At 40.2% G+C, this 18,477-nt stretch overlaps 1 pseudogene; it reads right to left on the reverse strand.

Moving 5' to 3' along the window:
* Positions 1-17,369, reverse strand: part of LOC101652937 — an 87,464-nt pseudogene extending 70,095 nt beyond the window's left edge.
* Positions 17,370-18,477: the final 1,108 nt, after the last annotated feature.

Consider the following 18,477-nt stretch of genomic DNA (forward strand, 5'->3'; position numbering starts at 1 on the left):
CTTACAGAATATCTTGGACAGGACTAACTCTACTTTGTAGGATTAAGTGCAAAATGAGTTTGTTGGGTTCTTGATTTAAAATTATTAAATATTTGAAAGCCGTAATAGCAAGATATTAAATCAAGAGTTTATTCTTCTAAGTATGAATTTGAGTGTCTGCACATCTGGTGTCTTATGAAGCGGTTTCTGCTTCTGGACTTTGTTGGCAAGGAAGATGAGCACATGAGCCAAAAACCAAACAAACGAACGGAAACAAATCCCAAGGACTCACTGCCATTGAGTCAATGCTGACTCAAGTGCCCCTCATGGGACAGGGTAGACCTGCCCTGTAAATGTTTCCGAGACTGCAACTGTAAATGTTGAGGAGGATAGAATCCCCGTCTTTATCCCTTGCAGAGGTTGGTAGTTTTGAATGTGAGAACTTCTTGAAATTGCCTCACCGTTACAGGTTTGCTACGAGGCAAAACCAGCTATCAGCGGTTCTCAACCTGTGGGTCGCGACCCCTTTGGGAGGTCGAATGACCCTTTCACAGGAGTCGCCCGATTCAGAACAGTAGCAAAATTACAGTAGCAACAAAAATAGTTTTATGGTTGGGGTCCCCACAACATGGGGAACTGTATTAAATGGTCGCGGCATGAGGAAGGTTGAGAAGCACTGAGGGTATTGAGTTCTTTTTTTCATTACTTAGACAACATTTTACTGACCTCAGTCCTGATTTTCTTTGCTGTATTACTCGTGCTCTATCTTTTATTATCTCCTCAGCTCCAGTGGTAACAATATTGCTAAATATTCACTTCTTGCTTTAATAGTTTGTGCTTTAATATGATTAATTGAGTAATATGATTCGTTCTTTGTTTCCTGATGGGCCTTGGTTGCGTAGTGGTGCCATGTTGGTGGCTAACCACAAAGAAAGCACTTCAAAAGAAGGGGTTTCTTCCTCCCATGAAGCACTAGACTCTCAGATCCTCACAGGAGCAATTCTACCCTATTCCATCGGGGAGCTATGAGTCAGCATAACTCCATAGCCGTGTATGGTATATTTCTGAATTCCAGAGGAGACAAAGCAAACCTTGTGCTGCCATTGATAAATATTTATTGAGCATCACTATATGTGTGTTTTTGTGCTTAGTAGCATATAAATAAAGCTAAAGGGGTATGGTTCCTTTGGAGCTACGCTTCCTTTTGAATGCCAAGCTCTATTTGTTATCAGATTCTAATTAGTTATTCTTGTCATTCCACAAATCCATGGTCATTAAAATTATAGTAAGATAGGATTGTTATTGCTAAAACAAGACATATATGTAAAACATTTGAAACAATGCTTGACACAAAGTAAGTTCTCAAAGGAAAAAAAAGAAAGAAAATTCTTTTCCTTTGTTTCCATATCTTTTTTTTTTGTTCCCATAACTTGTCCAGGAGGTAAATATAGTCTTTCTGCCTTAGATTTCATGCCTCCTATTTGGATCAATCACGGTATTTTTAATCACTTCATCTGCCTGTGAAATGATTTTTGCTTTATGAATAGTTTGTGAAAATTGGACAATGAATAGGAGAGACCGAAGAAGAATCGATACATTTGAAATATGGTGCTGGCAAAGGGTATTGAAAGTACCATGGGCTGCCAGAAGGACAAATTTGTTCTGGAAAATGTTCAGCCAGACTGTTCCTTAAAATCAAGGATGGTGAAATTTATGTTCGTGTACTTCGGACATGCTATTAGGAGGGACAAGGGCCTGGAAAAGATAGCAGGCTTTGTAACGTAGAAGGTCGAGGGAAAAGAAGACCGTCGAGGAGCTGATTGACAGAGCGGTGCAACACTGGGCACGCATGCGCATGTGAGTAGGGCACAGGACACGAGAGCATTTCCTTCTGCTGCACATAGTGTTGACTTGCATCAAGATCCATTCGATCTACCTAACGGCAGCAGCAGCAACAACAATTTGGCTCAGGAGAGGATTTCTGTTCCAGTATAAGCTGAATTCAGCTTGTCAAGCATGCAGCTTGATTCCCGTCTTTTCATCAGAGGCCAGTGGCTACTTGATCATGCACAGGTGAGGGAAGTGGCAGAAAGAAATTGGGCAGGTGAGTCCCTCTCCTTTTGTCATCTACCTACGGTCGTGGTTGGGAGGGGCTGGCACTGTGCTATCAGTACCATTTCCCACAAAACGGAATCAACGCTGAGGACAATATGGGATGCGAGGGTAGAACTATCGTCCATAGGGTTTTAATGGCTGGTTTTTTAGCAGTCAGATCTTTCTTCTGAGGTGTGACTGCATGGCCTTGGACTACCTCCCTTACATTGAGCAGTTATGTGTGTGTTCATGTTTGTTTGTTTGTTTTCTGCTTTGAACTGGCTTCTGTGTCACAAAAGAAATTAAGCCAGTTTCCATTCTACATTTCCTCTTTTTGGAATCATTCAGAGAAGTGTTCAGGTCTGACGGATAAGAAATCGGGGGCATTTTGAAGGCTGTGGCCCTTCTCATTTTTCTCTTGAAAAAAGGGGGGTACTCATGGGAGTCGTAGCTCCAGAGTGGGGTTGGGTAGTCGGTCATTCCTGGGGCAACACAGAATAGGAGTCGGGGGGCTGCCCCGACCAACGAGCTATTATAGCTATTGGTGCTTTCAATGTAGAAGTCACTCTCAAGGCAGCTACTCAATTGTGTAGAAGCACAAGGCACAGCGGCATCTTTGAGACACATTGAAGATGCCGCTGGTTCCAAAACGCTGGCCTCTGCTAGGACAAAGGGCACTGCCTCCATAGTAAACTCTCACCTCCTCCTCAGACGCAGAACCACACCCGCAGAGAATGCCCGCCCAGGTCCCTTCTCAAATTCAGGGGGAAAAACAGCCACTCTGAATGCTTCTCCATAGAAGCCTGGGGTCTCCTCCCATCACTTCATCTCGCAGAGCAGCTTTGAACACCCCATGGCAGAAATGGATGAAATTCAGAATGGAGACGTGTCATTCAAGAGACTCGGCGACTCCTTTGGTAGTTGTCTTAGGCGTGAGTTATTCAATGAGAACCTGTTTCCTCTCAACCCTCTCGAAGGAGGTAAAGCACCTGGGAAAGAAGTCCCTGAGGTCCTCAGCTCCAACTGTTCTGAAGAAGGTCCGGAGGGAACCGTTCCCAGCACTAAAGAAAACAGTCTTTTACAAACGTTCTTTTGGAAGTGGGGCCAGCATCCACCTCTAATGTCAGGCAATCCCACTGGGCTGACAGGTCCCCGAGGAGGAGCAGCACAGACCCACCAGGGGAGAGTCTGCTGACAAACACACCCTGCTCATCACTTACCTCAAAAGTAGTAGCAGTGTTTCTAAAGCAAACATTTCCTGTGGCAAATCATAGGTATAGCTATAGTCAAATGGGGCACTAAGAAGCCAGGTTTGTGAAGCAGGACTCTTAGAGGCATATAGGTAAGAAGGCAAGAAGGAAGGCAAGTCTGGAAACCTCTGGACCTCATTGAAAATGTCACACCTACTCTCCCTGCTCCATAATCAGGAGAAACACCAAGGGTGTCCCAGAGACTCCTGGGGGTGTTGGTGTTGGTGCAAGCCTAAAAGTTGATAGAGCTCATGTTGACAGAGTCAGCACTCCTGCTGGAACCTATAGGATGCTAACTCACCTGATTCTGCACAAAACAAGTGACCTTCACTGAAGTTGTCCAGGCTTGACAGAAATGTTCAAAACTGCAGGGAAAGAAAAGCCACAGAGAACCAGCACGTGTCTGGACAGTGTCAAACTTCAGAGAAAGGCTTTGATGAAGCAACATTAGCAGAAATACCCACAACGTTGAATGTTCTTGATAAACTACTTGCAGCAAAACAAGGAGCAGAGGCTGAAGACATCTCACCAAAAACACCTTCAGAGCACCGTTGAAACACACACCTTTCCTCTAGTTCTTTAATGCTTCCTCCCCACCACCATCATGACCCCAATTCTACCTTACAAATCCGCTAGACCAGAGCATGTACACAGGTACAGATAAGAGCTGGAAATACAGGGAATTCAGGACACATAAACCCCTCAGGACCAATATTGAGAGTAGCAATACCAGGAGGGGAAGGGGAAGGTGGTGGGAGAAAGGAGGAATCAATCACAATGATTGACATATAACCCCCTCCCAGGGGGATGGACAACAGAAAAGTGGGTGAAGGGAAACATCAGACAGTGTAAGAAATGAAAATATTATAATAATTTATAAATAATCAAGGGTTCATGAGGGAGGGATGGTGGGGGAGAGAAGGGAAAGAAATGAGAAGCTGATACCAAGGGCTCAAGTAGAAAGAAAATGTTTTGAAAATGATGATGGCAACAAATGTACAAATGTGCTTGACACAATGGATGTATGCATATATTGTGATAAGAGCTGTATGAGCCCTAATAAAATGATTTAAAAAAACCCAAAAAACCCTTCAGAGCACAATCCTGAAACAGAAGCAACTCTGACAGCCCCTGCTGTAAGCCCAGAGCGCAGGGAAGACCTGGGCAGTAAGAAAGATGAATGTCCACCCTGATTCAGAACTTTAGAAACTGTACATTGAAGTTAGGAGACATTCCTAGGACTCCACCAAGACTATGGAGAGATGCTAGTACAGCAGTTCTCAACCTGTGGGTCGTGACCCCTTTGGGGGTTTAACAACCCTTTCACAGGGGTCACCTAAGTCCATCAGAAAACACATATTTCCTATGGTCTTAGTGACTGAGACACTGCTCCTCTGTCTGTCTCCGGGTGGGTCTGCCCACATGCAGAAAACAGTATTATGGTTGGGGGTCACCACATCACGAGGAACTGTATTAAAGGGTTGTGGCATTTGGAAGGTTGAGAACCACTGCTCTAGTACAAGGCCTAAGGTTGTGGAAGACCTGGCCAGCATGAAATATCAAATGACACCAGAAGATGTCCATATACAGGTTCCCAAACACACATCAGACTCAGAAGAAACACCAAGGGTGTCCCAGAGACTCCTGGGGGTGTTGGTGCAAGCCTAAATGTTGTAGAAGACCTGTCTGAAATGAAAGACCATATGTGGACACTGACAATATCAGGGGGAGTCAATAAGCGAAGAAGACGCCCACCTGGAGATTCAGAACACTCTAACACAGACATCAAAGTTAAGAGGAACACCAAGAATGTCCTTGGAACTGATGAGAAGCCTTAGTGCAAGCCCATAGAAATTATATTCCAACACCAGAATCACCTGTAGAATAAAATAATAATGCTGTAGAGTCAAATAATAACGCTGTTAGAGTAGTTCAGAGAAAGAAGTCCACTTTGAGATTTAGACACTGTTGGGGACTTGTAAATATGTACAACCATTATGGAAAGCGATATGGTGCTACCTAAAACAGCTGGGGATGGAAATCCCATATGATCAAGTGAATCCACTATTGAGTATATACCTCAAAGAAGTAAGAGAGAGAACACAAACAGATATACTCTCTCTCATGTTAATTGCAACACAATTCACAATAACGAGAAACTGGAAACTGCTCAAATGTCTATCTGTAGAATAAAGAAATTATTGTTCATGCATACCATGAAATAATATACATCTTGCCCCCCACCAAAGTGCTGAAAACATGAAACACCTCACGGTATGAATTAACCTGGAAATCACTATGTTGCGTGAAGTTAGTCAATCACAAAAGTATCAATATCATATGAATCCACTATTATAAGTATCAATGCCAAGAAGAAAGCAGGTGTCTGCTCTCAGGTCACATAAACTTCTAATCAATTGTCCCAAACAAAGGAGTTTAGAGTCAACCCATGAACCATATGTCACCCCTCAACCCCTATGTTGCTGTTAGGTGCCATGGAGTTGGTTACAACCCATAGCAACCCCATGGTGTCCTTCTTTAGGGGTTTGTCTCTTAAAAATATGTCCAAAGTCTATAAGATGAAGTCTTACCATTCTTGCCTTTAAGGAGCACTCTGGCCTTACTGCTTCCAAGAAAGATTGATTGTCCTTTTAGCAGTCCATAGGACTTTCAATATTTTTCCCTAGCACATTAATTTAAATGCATCAATTCTTCTTTGACCTTCCTATTCAATGTCCCACTTGCACGTGCTTTGATGCCATTGAACATGCTATGGCTTGGGTCTGCCACACCTCAGTCCTCAAAGCCACACCATTGCTTATCAAGACTTCAAAAAATTTTGTGTAGCAGATTTACTTAATGCAACATTTCTTTTGATCTCTTGACTGCTCTCTCCATGAACAATGACTGTGGATCCAAGCAAGACAAAATCCTTGACAACTTGGAGCTTTCCCCCATTTATCATGATGTTATCAATCAATCTAGTTGGAGGACAGTTGCCTTATTTACATTGAATTTTAATCCATACGGAGGCCGTAATCCTTGATCATCATCAGCAAGTGCTTCCAGTTCTCCTCACTCTCAGCAAGCAAGGTTGTGTCATCTGCATATCACAGGTTGTTTATAAACTTTCTTCCAATCCTGATGCCATACTCTTCTTCATATAATCTGACTTCTCTGATGATTGTCTTAGCATCCACATTGAACAAGCATGGTGAAAGGATACTGCCATGACATCCACCTTTCTTGGTTTTAAACCACACAGTATTCCCTTGTTCTGTTAACACAACTGTCTCTCAAGTCATGTACAAGTTCTTCAGGAGCACAATGAAGCATTCTGGAATTCCCTTTCTTCTCAAGGTTACCCATAGTTCATCATGTCCACACAGTCGAATGCCTTTGCATAGTCAATAAAACACAAGTGAACATCTTTCTGGTATTCTCTGCTTTGAGCAAAGATCCATCTGACATTAGCAATAATATCCCTTGTCCCACATCTTCTGAATCCAGTCTATACTTCTAGCAGTATACTGTCAATGTACTGATGCATTTTTTATTGGATGATCTTCAGCACAATTTTACTTGTGTGCAATATTAATGATATTTTTTATAGTTTGAGCACTGTGTTTGGTCTCCTTGCTTTGGAATGGCCACAGATATGGATCTCTTCCAGTCAGTTGGCCAAGTAGCTGTCTTCCAAATTTCTTGGCAGAGATGAGTGCTCCCAGCACTTCATAAACTTGTTGAAACATTTCAATTGGTATTTCATCAATTCCTGGAACCTTGCTTTTGGCTAATGCTTTCTTTTTAATTGATATTTTTTACTAGTTAATTTTGTTATTGTTGTTGGTTCTCTCTCTCTCTCTTTGGTATGTTTTCCAGTATATCAAATCCAGGATGGGTGGATCTATAAAAGTGCTAACTAGATTAATGGATTATTGGAGGCTTGGGGAAATGTTGGAGGGAAATGAGAGAAGCTTTTAGCAGTGGGTACAGGAAGGAAGAGAATATTCTGGAACTGTCTAGATGATTGTGCAACTCATTATAATAGGACCTAACTAATGAAGTGTGTGATATGAATAAAAGTATTATTAAATAGTTAAGTAAAACTATTATTAACAAAAATTAATTTTATTGTTTTCCTACTTTTATGTGGAATAGGACACAAACAAGGAAAAACATACTATATGAATTTGTACAGCTCAGCTCATCAAAAGAGTGACATCCGTATGCCATCCTCCCCCTCCCCACCGCCTGTATGTGTGGTCCTTTTGCTCTTTTGCCCCACCTGCATTGCTTCTTAACCCTTTGTCTCTTCTCTCTCCTCCTCCCCTATTTCTCTGGGTTTGTTCCTGTCTTTAAAGTCTTCTGTTTTGGTATGAAAACCATTTTTATTATTCTTTCTTCCCTCATAATAATGGTATCATGATTTTGGCTTAATTTATGAATGGAAAATACAAAATAATGAGGAATATGAGTACTAGAAAGACATCTGGAAATATGTCATTTATGTCATTATAAAAATTTCTGAATGTGGATTTGATTTATGAGAAAGAAATGAAATATTTGGGTACTCATAAAATGGAAAATTTGGGGGTTTTGTTGAACTTGTTGGTCAATAAATCTATATTTAGCATGTCATATCTCAATCTACGATAGCACAGGAAAAATTTTCTTTTGCATGTGTCTAAAACAATAAATAGAGAATTACTGAACATACTAAGTGATGCACTTGATCAAATATTGTCAGTGAAATCAATATAGATCAATATTTCAGTTTTTATGTAGATTCAACGGCTACTTTTTGCCTTGCAGGGTTCTTAAGGCACATATTTCCAGTAGGTGAGCAACTTGTCAAGTGAATTATTACATGTAGCAGCTTAAAAGTCAGACAACTAAAGAGATTACAAGTAAGGGACTCCAGCATGTATGTGAAGTTTGCAAAGTTCAGTTTTATAAATCTACTTTCATTTACTCCTGGAGGACATAGCATAGTAGATTATTGTCCAAAACCATGATTTTTTTCTACTGTTCAGTTGCTCTACATATTTTTATTGTTGCTTTTACTCACCAACAGGAAGTTCTTAGATTATATTTAGGCAACCTTTGAGCATTGAAATATCTTTCTAATACAGGTTGGGAAGAGCATGCTGTATAGCTAAGAGGGCAACCCCGAAATCATACATTTAGATTTTAGATGCTCTAGAAAATATTGTTGAAGACCAGACAGAAAAAGAGATAGCAAAAGAAAAGCTAAAAACTTCCTCATCTAAATGTAAATACAAGAGTAAGTATTTATGTCAGCTGAATTCAATAATATTTATGGAAGAAGTTCAAGTTGCATTGTAAGCATTAGCCAAAAACAAGACTCCAAGAATTGGTGAAGTATCCATTGAATGTTTCAACAAGCTGATGAATCACTGAAAGCACTTCCTCTTCTATGTTAGGAAATTTGGAAGATAGCTACTTTTATAAAGAACTGGAAGATATCCATATTTGTATCCATTCCAAAGAAAAGTGACACAATATAATGCATAAATTATAGTAAAATATAATTGATATCACATGCAACTGAAACTCTGTTGAAGATTATCCAAATCCTATTGCATCAGTACATTGACAGGAGGCCGCCAGACATTCAGAAAAGATTCAGAAGAGGCCACGGAACAAGGGATATCATTGCTGATGTCAGATGGAACTTATCAGAAAACAGAGATTTTCAGACAGATGTTTACTTGTGTTGTATTGACTATGCTAAGGCATTCAACTCTGCAGACCATAACAAATTATGGATAGCTTTGAGAAGCATGAGAATTCCACAACACCACATAGTGCTCTCGTGGAACCTGTATATAGATCAAGAGGCAGTTGTACAAACACAACAAGGACATACGTGATTTAATCTGTGCATGGTTTGAAATCAGGAAAGGTGTGCATTAGGGTTTCATTAATCTGGACACTGAGCAGTAATCAGAGAAACTGGATTATATGAAGAAGAATGTGGCATCAGGATTGGAGAAAGGCTTACCATCCTTCTGTAAGTAGATGACAGCACTTTTTTGTTGAAAGTGTGAAGAATTTGAAGCACTTGCTGATGAATACCAAGGGTTGCAGTCTTCAGCATGGATTACAACTCAATATGAAGAAAACCAAGATTCTTACAACTGGGCTAGTAGGTAACATCATGGTAAATGGTGAAAAGATTGAAGTTGTCAAGGAGTTCAACTTGCTGGGATCCACAATAAATGCTTATGGAAGCAGCAAGCAAGAGATCAAGGACAGCTTGCATCGGATAAGTCTGTTGTATAATACTTCTTTAAAAGTGTTGGAAAGCAAAGATGTTACTTTGAGGATTAAAATGTGCAGACACAAGACATTCTGTAACTTTAAAAAAAATATGACTATTATTAGTAATCGAACACAAATGGGGTGTTTGTCATTTTAGTGAAATGAGATTAACTGGGTGATAAAACTTTTAGTAGATGCAAGATACTTAGATTTTTCTTATATGCCACATGTTATCTCTGAGCCTCGGTGGCACTCCGAGGTAAGCATTGGTCTGCTAACCACAAGGTTTGCAGTTTAAATCTAACAGCTGCTCCTAAGGAGAAAAATGAGGCTATATGCTTATATTAAGATTTACAGTCTCAGAAATTCTATATAGGGTCACTCTTAGTCCAAATTGACTCATTGACAGTTTTTTAAAATGTGCTATAATATTTAATTTGAGGCATTAATAAGGACATCAGTTTGAAAAAAGCTTCTATCATAGCAACATAAATTGTGCTAAAACTGAAACAAGAATGAGCATCAATATGGATTGTGATAAGAGTTGTACGAGCCCCCAATAAAATAATTTTAAAAAGATGAACATCAAATCCATGGGAAAGCTTAAGAGGAAGAATAGTGAAGTCACTGATGTTTTACAAAATGTTTATGCTATAAAATCCCAAAGAAATCAGCCATTTACACATGGATACATTATTTAAAGGAAGAGATGTTAAAGATGAAGCCTCCTGGAAGACCGTCCAGATCCATTCGTGAGGAAAACATCTTGTTCATACCCTAATTGAAAAGGACTGATTCATAGCAGCAGAAACAATGCCCATACCATGGATAGCTCAATTGGTTGAACATACCGAACTCTCACTGAAAAAGTTTAGTAATCTTTCTTCTTAATGCGTGCCAAAACTCTTGTTCCTGGTCTACTGCAGACAATAGATAAATTTTATTTCCTTCTTTTTAAAAATCATTCAAAAAAATCACTGGGGGCTCATACAGCTCTTATCACAACCCATACATACATCTATTGTATCAAGCACTTTTGTACATATGTTGCCATCATCATCATTTTCAAAACATTTTTTTTCTACTTGAGCCCTTGGTATCAGGTCATTTTCCCCCTACCCAGCCTTCCCTCCCTCATGAACCCTTGATAATGTATACTTTTTTCCATGTCTTATCCTGGCCGATGTCACCCTTCACCCTTTTCTGTTGTCCATCCCTCTGGGAGGGGGTAATATGTAGATCATTTTGATTGGTTCCCCTTTTCTCCCCACACCTTCCCCCTATCCTTCTGGTGTCGCTACTCTCGTTATTGGTCCTGAGGGGTTTATCTGTCTTGGATTCCCTGTGTTTCCAGCTCTTATCTGTACCAGTGTACATCCTCTTGTCTAGCTGGATTTGTAAGGTAGAATTGGGGTCATGATAATAGGGGGGGGGAAGCTTTAAAGAACTAGAGGAACGCTGTATGTTTTATGGTTGTTACACTGCACTCTGACTGGCTCGTCAAGAGCTGAGTTTTCAATGGATCTTTTAATCATGATCTTAAAGTATTTTTGAATTGTAATAGTAGAGGAATCATGACTTTACCAGTATGTTCCGTTCTTAAAGTCAAAGCACAGTGAAAGGTCAAAGTGCTCCAGTCAAAACAAAGCGGACTCGTCAAGAGCAAAGTTCATGGTAACAGTTTTGGGAGGTGCTCCAGGTGTTGTTCTCTTGTTTTCTGGAGGGACAAAGACTAATAACAATATGGGAGTGTTTTAAGAAAGTTAACTAAAGGTTTAGTAGAAAATTGCCCAGGAATACTGAGAACCAGTATTCCTTCTCCACACCACAATGCTGCCCTTCATTCCTCTCATCAGACAAGGACAGTTTTGCCAGAGTATTAAAGGGGAATCGTTAGCTATCCTCCTTACAGTCCTGATTTGGTTCCTTCTGACACTTCACTCCTTAATCTTAAAAATGTATAAAGGTCACTTACTTTTCTAAAAAAACAACATTGACATGGTTAAATTTCCAGGAACCACATTTAATAACTTTTTTTTTTTTTTAGCCTTGCAAGAATTAAAAAAAAAATCATTTTATTAGGGGCTAGCAACGTGTTGTTGAGTCAGTTCTGACTCACAGTGACCATATGTACATCAGAAGGAAACACTGCTTGTCCTGTGCCATCCTCAAAGTTGTTCTTATGTTTGAGGCCATTAATACAGCCATGGAACCAATAGATTTTGTCAGAAGTCATCCTCTTTTTTACTGCCCTGCTATCTTACCAAGCATGATGCTCTTCTGGAGAGAGTGGTCTCTCCTGACAACATGTCCGAAGCATGTAAGATGAAGTCTCACCATCCTTATCTTTAAGGAGCTTTCTAGCTGTACTTCTTCCAAGACGGCTGGGATCATGTACAGAAGTGTTTTGACTTTGATGGAACACATGTTAAAAAATAAATTATATATTTTTTATTTTGTAATTCCATTTTCCAGGAACTCTTTGAAGTTCCTTCAGATATACATGTGTATATAGATATTGATATATAAATCTATAGAGAGATATAAATACCTATATAGATCTGTTTATAGATATCTATCTGTATATCTCCATATATAAGCATATGTAACTGAGGGAAATATCTCTATATCTTTATGTCTGTCATCTATCTATCTATCATCTATCTATCTATCTATCTATCTATCTATCTATCTATCTATCTATCTATCTATCTATCTATCTATCTATCTTTATCATCAGGCAAATGGGTGAATAAGCAGAGAATGGGATGTCACGTGCTCCTAGATAGAATTCTAGCTGACCTAGATCATATTCAGGTTAAAGGTTCAGGGCAGCTGATCCAGAAAAGTTTGTGTCACTTCAGAGAGTGGTTGAAGTAGGAACTTTTTCCGTTGGGGGTCGGGAGGCTGTCCCTGGAAATGTTTCTTCCCTGATAGGGACGGCTGAAGGTCGGCTGCCCTCCAGCACTGGGTTCTGCTGCTTTTGTGACCCTCCAGACTCAGGACTGGTGCACCCAGTGACTGGTCCAGACTCGGGCAGAGCAGGGACTGTGTGCAGTGTGGTAGGGTGAAGTCACTGACCACTGGGAGCGGGCTGTCCGTTATTTTGTCCACTAGAAAAGCGTGGGGAGTAGCAGGAGGTTCGCACCTTTCTGGTGACCGGTCACCATTGTGGGTGCTTATGCTCCCAGCTGCTGACTTCATCAAACGCTCCTTGCTCATCATGGCTGGGCTCTCTTCAGGCCGTGCGAAAGTTATTTCTTCTCTCTCCTTTCCCACTGCGTTTGTCAGCTTCTTTGCCTCGTTGGCATTCAATCACTCTCCATCCTGTCCTCTGAAGCTTCGAGGTCCAAGCTTATCATCCATATCTGTTTGGTCTCTGTTGTCCTTGTTGTATAAGGTCTTGGTAGCATTTTTTGCCTAGTCCTCCATCTATAACAGTGGATTCACGTGGCTTTTATGTTTGTGGTTATATCAGCTTTCAGAGGATCCTCACAGTGTCGTTCAGTTACATTGAGAGATGGAGTTGGACGTCTAAAGTTGGGTGGTTGGTTTCCTTTGGGGAAGTGGCATGTTCACAGTCAGTTCTTGTACTTTCTCAGACTGAGTCATCTATTCTCTTTCAGAGAATATACCATGGAATTGAGTTTGGGTGAAGCGTTGAAGGTGGCATTAGCTTGTCAATTGTAGTTCTTTAATTAGAAACACAAACTATAATTCTAAGACCCTGTTTCTTTATATGGTTTCCATAAAATTTAAAGACAGTAAGAATTTTTGTTTTGTTTTATTTTTGAACTACCTTCTTATTCCATTTTAGTCAAACAGAAAACATCTGTGAGAGAGCTTGGTTACTGTGGCAACTCATTTTCAAAGTGGTCCCTTCAATTTTCCCCCCATTTGCCCATCTTTCATGTCACTCGGCACAGGAAGGCATAGAACTTATATCTCCTCCTTTTGCATACAGCTTCTCCAGTGACTTCTTTGACTAATATGACAATTACGTGTTATCAATTTGGCCAAAAGAATGAGAATGCTTGAGTCCAGACCTTCCAAGAACTGTTGTGGTTATTTGTCATCAAGTTTACTCAGTTTCCATTGCACTCCATGTTTCAGAAGAGAACTGTTCCATCGAGTTCCCAAAGGGGTGAGTTTTAGAAAACAGCTCCCTGGGGAGTGTCTGGTGAGGCACCTCTAGTGGGTTGGGACCCCCACCTACTTTTCACTGAGAAGGCAAGTGCTTAACCCAACATTACCCAGGGTCTACTACTTTCCATCTCCTTTCTCTTGGGTTACTACTTTTTGTGGCACTTATTATCAAAGCCCAGTCACTATTTTATGATCAGCGTAAGCTCAGAGATTCTGCAGCCTAGCTAAACTCTCTGTGTCACCGTATAAGGGAACTGCGTTGAATGGTTTAGTGCAGCTTGGTCCATAAATGTGTGCAGACCCAGCTGATATCCAGTGGAATAAAAGAACCATTCAGTTGATCCCAGTCATTTCCCAGGATCATGGGACATAACATAGCTGTGTTATTACACACATTACAAGTTTTAGATCTTTCCAATTATTTTGAGTAAAGAAAGTGAAAGGTAACAAATCTCCCATGGCTTATTGGGTAGACCAGCTTATTATACTAAAATGACAATGTTATCTGCTGAAATATGGGCTTTCTGAAAATGATGTTTAGTGACCCAAACTAGTTATCAGAGCCAATGAAAATGACAGAGAACCTTGGAAAGCCTTGCTGATTTCAGCGAGGGCATGATCCAGAATCAATGTACTAAGGTTCTTCGTGATATTTTTTTTACCAAAAACATACTTGTTTGCGATTTCAGAATTTGTTTTGCCATGCAAAGTTGAGCTAAAGTGTTAAGAAAAATCAGCTGTTTTCTGGTGCAAGAAACACAAGAGGAGCAAGAGGTATTTCCTGCTGTAGAACACTGCAGCCGATATTTAAAGTTATGGAAATGGAAGGTCAGTAGTAGCTGAGAAATATGTTTTCTTTAAATCATGATGCATATTCTTTCAACACTAGAAATTGGGACATATGCTTCACAAGCATATACAAAATTATGAAAATCGTTGGACTATAAAAACATAGGGAGTTGATCCCAAGGGCTCAAGAAGAAAGAAAATGTTTTGAAAAGGATGAGGGCAACAAATGTGCTTGATACAATGGATGTATGGATTGTTATAAGAGCTGTAAGAGCTCCAATAACATGATTTTAAAAGAAAGAAAGGAGTAGCAGTTATTCTTAGGTGCTGTGTTAGGGTTCTCTAGAGAAACAAACCCAGAACGCTAATAAATTTACATATATTCATACAGATAGATGTATAACATAAGAAATAAACAGTTAATTAAATTATAAAGCAGTACAAATGACTCAGTGCAACTCACTCCCATGAGACAATTGTGAGACACTGGCAGTCCTTCAAGTCTTGAGGGCTGCTGGATAGTTCTCTGTAGAGCAATTCAGGCTATCTGGGCACAGGCAGCAAACAGCAAGGCAGGTCACCAACAGTCAGCCAGATGACAGGGTCCGACAGTCCCCGGCTCAAGAGATGTGCATTCCAATGGTGTGGCGAAGCAGGTCTTGAAGGAACCTCAAATTACAGCGACACAGTCCACGGGTTAGGTGTCCCACAGGTAGTGTAGCTTACAAATGGAGGCACAGAACAAGCAAGGCAGCCGCACACTGGTCCGATGATCAAAGAGCAAGAGACAAGAGAGGCGAGGCTCCCTGAGCCATTTATCTCTCCGCCCTTCAATTAATTCCACATGTGTTTATTGGCCAGGTTGGCACAATAAACTAATGACCTCAGGTGCCATCAAGCCGGTTCCAACTTATGGTGGTCCTAAGTACCCAACAGAACAAATGACCCTTCAACATACTCACAATTGTTTTGACGTGAGAGCCCACTGTTGTTGTCACTGTGTCAATCCGTACAGTGGTCTTTCCATTTCTCACTGAGTTTCTACTTTACCAAGAAATTGTGTCCTTTTCCAGGGACGGCTACCTCCTGACGGCACCTTCAAAGTATATGAGATGATGTCTCACTAGCTTCTCTCTTAAGGAGCATTCTGGGTGTACTTATTCCAAGATGACTTTGTTTGTTCTGCTGGAAATCCCCAGCACACTCAATGCTCTTTGCCAGCACCAGAAGGCAAGTGCATACATTCTTCTCACGTCTTTTCTGTTCAATGCCCAATTGACATATGAATGTGAGGAAATTGACAATAGTCCCAGTTGGACCAGGTGCACCTCAGATAAGTACATCTTTGCTCTTTAACACATTAAAGAAATCTTGTGCATCAGACTAGCATAATGCAATAAATAAATAATTTATTTATACTTATACAGGCCAACGTCTCCCTTCACCCACAGCAAAATAATAATTTATAAATTATCAAGGGTTCATGAGGGAGGGGGAACTGAGAGGGAGGCGGAAAAATGAGGAGCTGATGCCAGGGGCTTAAGTGGAGAGCAAATGTTTTGAGAATGATGATGGTAACGAATGTACAAATGTGCTTCATACAATTGATGTATGTATGGATTGTGATAAGAGTTGTATGAGCCCCCAATAAAATGATTTAAAAAATAAAATAATTTATTTATTTTGACTGCTGCTTCCAAGAGTGTTGATTGTAACCTAAGCAAGACAAAATCTTTGGCAACCAAATCTGATCTCCGTAATCTACAGGGAAAGTTGGTTGCCTTTACATTAAGAGCTGATACCAAGGACTCAAGTAGGAAGAAATGTTTTGAAAATGATGATGGCAACATATGTCCAGATGTGCTTGATACAACTGATGTATGGATTATACCTATGTACATACTCTGGTCCAGTCCAGAGCGGGAAGCAGCATTGGAATCATGCTAGTGGGGGGGGGGGTGAGGAAGCCTCAAGGAACCAGAAGTATACATGATGCATCGTTGCTCTACTGCACCCTGATTGACTATCTCTTCCCAGTGACCCCTCTGTGGGGGGATGTTCCATTGTCCACAGATGGGCTTTGGGTCTCCACCCCCACCCCACCCCCCGCCCCTCGTGCTCACCAATGCATATTTCTTTGTTTGTTGTTTGTTATGAATCTTCTGATGCCTATTACTCGGTCCCGATGACACTTCATGATCTCATGGCTGGTGTTCTTCTTCCATGGCTGGTTGCTTCACTGTTGGATGGTCATTTGTTTAACTTAAAGCCTTTAAGATTCCAGGCATGTCCATAGGTATAGGCAAGGTATAGGCTCAGGACACACGGAACCCAGGAACAGGAATGGGAATAGCAATACCAAAAGGGTAGGGGGAAGGGGACGGGGAGTGGTGGGGAAGAAAGGCACACTGATCGCAATGAATGGCACATAACGACACACCCCTCCAGGGGAAGAACAACAGAAACAAGAGGGGAAGGGACGCAGCAGTCGGTGTGAGATATGAAAATAATAATCTATAATCTATTAAGGATCTCCAAAGGGCGGGGGAAAGAGTGGGAGGGGAAAAAAAGAGGAGCTGATAAACAAGAGCTCGATAGAAAGTAAATGTCTAGAAAAGAACTATGGGAATATATGTCCTCATATGTTTTCTATCATTGATGTATGTATTGTAACAAGAGTTGTAAGAGCCCCCAATAAAATGATTCATCGTTTTTAAAAAGATGCACTGCATAATGAAGTTTGAAGTCCTCGATCTTCGTCATCAAGTGCTTCAAGTCCTCTTCACGAAAATCAAATAAGGCAGTGTCATCTGCATACGCCATGTTGTTAATGAGCCTTCCTCATATTCTGCTGAGATTTTCTTCATATAATGCAGCCCCTCAGACTATTTGCTCAGCATAGAGATTGAATAAATATGGTGAAAGGATACAGCCTGATGGATCCATTTCCTGATTTTAAACCATGTGGTATCCCTTGTTCTTTTGAATAAATTGCCTATTGGTCTATGTGAAGGTTCCATATAGGCAAAACGAAGTGTGGTAATATCTCACTTCTTTGAAATAAAACCCATGTTTTGTGATCCACACAGAAAAATTCCTTTTACATAGTCAACAAAACACAAGTAAACATCTTTCTGGTGCATTTTATCAAAGAAGCATTTGATGTCAGCAATGGCATCCAGCATTCCATGTCCTTTTCTGAATTTAGCCTGAATTCTGGAAGCTCTCTGAAGATGTACTGCTGTAACAGATTGAGGTTCAGCCTATCTTTGCCTGGATGAGAAGACTAGTGTCTCTTCTGATTTTATTAAACAACACTGAACATTATTTTAGTAGTAATTTAGTTTCTGTTTTATCTGAGGTAAATTGACTGTGTGACCCTAAGCAAGTATAATAACAAACCTTGGGTTCAAGGTCCTAACAAATGAAAAGATTGAATCAAAATATGTCTAAAAATAACATCCACCGCATTCTGGCTCTATATAACTCAGTTTTATATATATTCTAACCTTCCGGAGTGCATATGCATATATAGATGATGTAATTTAAGTGCTCTATATAAAGTATTTCATAAATCATACATTTCTGTATTACTGCCATATTAACGTTTATATTTATATCCAAACACAGAAGTTCAGATTTTGGATGTATTTCAGCAACATTTGACTATATGATGATTTTTTAAAACTGTTTTTAATCTTTCAGTATTACAGAATTCAAATAAGAACAACAACAATATAAGCACATCAAAACATCTTTAATTTGAACAAAAATAGCTAGCAGCTGGTGAAAGAAGCACTCAATATAAAATAGGTCTATACTATTGCACTTTACATATTTATAGCTATGCAGCTTCTGCAGTATTGGCAGTTAGTGGAGTGTCAATGGGAAAAAAACTGTCTCAAAGGCTTATTTTTATTGGACAAGAAGA

Source organism: Echinops telfairi, unplaced genomic scaffold (assembly GCF_000313985.2).
Source record: "Echinops telfairi isolate 266 unplaced genomic scaffold, ASM31398v2 ScPeMD7_6;HRSCAF=24_0, whole genome shotgun sequence".
NCBI lineage: Eukaryota > Metazoa > Chordata > Mammalia > Afrosoricida > Tenrecidae > Echinops > Echinops telfairi.